This window comes from Suricata suricatta, chromosome 5 (genome assembly GCF_006229205.1).
Source record: "Suricata suricatta isolate VVHF042 chromosome 5, meerkat_22Aug2017_6uvM2_HiC, whole genome shotgun sequence".
Classification (NCBI taxonomy): Eukaryota; Metazoa; Chordata; class Mammalia; order Carnivora; family Herpestidae; genus Suricata; species Suricata suricatta.
The window spans coordinates 115,527,237-115,529,970 of NC_043704.1; the positions used below are offsets into that span (position 1 = coordinate 115,527,237).

At 42.2% G+C, this 2,734-nt stretch overlaps 1 pseudogene; it reads left to right on the top strand.

The window, feature by feature from the left end:
• Positions 1–1,658: 1,658 nt before the first annotated feature.
• On the top strand, positions 1,659–1,762 carry LOC115293124 (annotated as a pseudogene).
• Positions 1,763–2,734: the final 972 nt, after the last annotated feature.

A 2,734-nucleotide genomic window follows, 5' to 3' on the forward strand; every position in this document is an offset into this window, starting at 1 on the left:
GCTGTGTGATATTGACTGAGCCCTTTCCTTTTCATGGGTCAAGTTCTTTATCTCCTTGTCTCTGAAATACTGCATCTGATCAGAATTCTGGCAGGCTGGAAATGTGATTTATTTGATTCATACAGCGCTCTTCCTCTCTCCCTCCCGCTCTTCCTTCTTGCTTTTATTTTTTAAATTTTCTTTATGTTTTTTATTTACTTTTGAGAGACAGAGAGAGCATAAGCAGGGGAGGGTCAGAGAGTAGGGGAGACACAGAATCTGAAGACAGGCTCCAGGCTCTGAGCTGGCTGTCAGCACAGAGCCTGATGTGGGGCTCGAATCCCTGAACTGCGAGATCATGACCTGAGCCGAAGCCGGACGCTTAGCTGACTGAGCCACCCAGGCGCCCCTCTTCTTGCTTCTAATCCAAGATTCTTGAGCATTTAAAAACTCCTCATAACAGCAAGGATATACCTCTACTCACCTGCAAAAATAGCCAAACTCTGGGACACTGAAAACACCAAATGCTAGTGAGGATGCGGAGTAACCGAAACTGTCATTCCTTGCCTGTAGGGACACAAAATTGTACTGCCAATTAGGGAGACAGTTTGGTGGTTTCTTACAAAACCTTATATACTCTTACCATATCACCCAGCAATTGGGCTCCTTGGTATTTACTCAAAAGAGTGAAGACTTATGTCCACACAAAAACCTGAGCACAGATGTTTCAGTGGCTTTATTTATGATTGCTCAAATTTGGAAGCAACCAAGATGTCCTTCAGTGGGTGAATGGATCAACAAACTGCAGGAACATTTAGACACAGAATGAATATCATTCTGTGCTAAATAGAAAATGAGCTATGAAGCCATGAAAGGATGTGGAGGAATCTTAAACACCTATTACTAAATGAAAGAAGCTAATCTGAAAAGGCTATCTACTGTGTGGTTATGGACTCATGACATTCTGGAAAAAGTCCAACTCTAGAGACAATAGAAAGATCAGCGGTTGTCAGGATTGGAGGGAGGAAACAATATGTCATTCATTATACATTTGTGCAGACCCATAGGATGTACAACACCAAGAGTTAACCTCCATGTAAACTATTCACGCTGGGGGATAATGATGAGTTGATGAAGGTTTATCAGTTGTAACAAATGTAGCACTCAGTGGGCAATGTTGATAGTGGGGGAGGCTAGGCATGTGTGGGGAAGAAAATATACAGGAACTCTGTACTTTCCACTCTATGTTTCTGCTTAGCTTCCATTTATGATTGCTCCAAAAAATAAAGTTTATTAATTAAAAAATTTGTTGATGGGCAGGGCACCTGCGTGGCTCAGTTGGTTAAGCGTCCAATTTTGGCTCAGATCATAATCTTGCAGTTCGTGAGGTCACACCCTGCACGGGGCACTCAGCTGTCAGCTCAGTCCCCACTTAGGATCCCGTCTCCCTCTCTCTCTGCCCCTCCCTTGCTCTCTCTCAGAAACAAACATTAAAAAAATGTTGGTGGGCATTTGGAACTGAGAAGCCATGTGGCACATTGGAAGTAACATGACATCCAGAATCAGACAAGCACTGAAGCTACACATGTGTGGGATTATATGGGAAATCTCGTTCCTTCTGTTCAATTTGTTGTGAACATAAAACTGCTCTAAAAACAGTCTATTAAGAATAAATTTTCATCGCTTCTCGGCCTTTTGGCTAAGATCAAGTGTAGTATCTGTTCTTTTCAGTTTAAAAATAAATTTTATAAGTAAGTAAATAGGAAAAGAAAATGAAATTATTTATTTATTTATTTATTTTTGAGAGAGAGAGAGAGAGTGTGAGAGAGAGAGTGCACTGGAGGGGCAGCGGGAAAGAGAGATTATTTCACATATAAATCTGTGGTTCCAATTTCTTGTGCAAAAGAGAAGTTCTGGCGATTCAGAGCCTGGGTTCTAAACCGTCCGTCACCTTTGCTGATCACCACACGGCCCGCAGGGCCCCCTTCCCACAGTCATGTCTCTGACCTCCGTACACACTTGGGTTTATGACCTAAGGGATTTCAGGTTTGTCATCTCTCTGATGCTTTCCTTTCATCTTCGAAAGGCTGTAATCCTCAAGGGCCAACCAGCAATTACATCTTATTTATATCACCATTTCAGCAGCCTGGCGAATAAGCTGGAAAACCTTAGTACAAGACCAGAAATATTCTCTCCTCCAGATTTTCCTTGTAGGTGGCAGGCTTTCTATACCATGTCTCTTTCCACGTGTTCCTTTGAGGACGCTGATTTTCCCTTTAACTACCACATCCTCATAACAAGATGATGCACTTTAAAAAATTGGTCTCCTGTTCTCCTGATTCTTTTTTTCAAATTACAAAACATGCAGCTTTAAAACTTACAATGCCAATGCTTGATAATTTAACCAATTCCGCCTCAGATAACTCCTCAAATAATCTAATCTTTTAGGAAAATAGATCAGTAGGCTTTTTCCTTATTCCATCCCCACTTCCCATCACTCCTCTTCATCCATCCCCAGTTTTCAGCTCCATACAGATTTGTTCCTTTTCTTCCTCATTCTTCCTTTTATCTCCATCAATCTCTCCCTCTTCCCATTCCCCTTCTCCTCCCTAAGCACTATCTGCCTCCCCCCTCTCCATTCTGCCTTCTCATCTCCCTAAGTGACAGGAAAGAGAACAAGGACACAAAAAGGTAAGGCAGGCAGCTGGAGCCTGTTTCCAAATAGTTCTCCACGTTTCCTGTTAAGTTCAGGGCC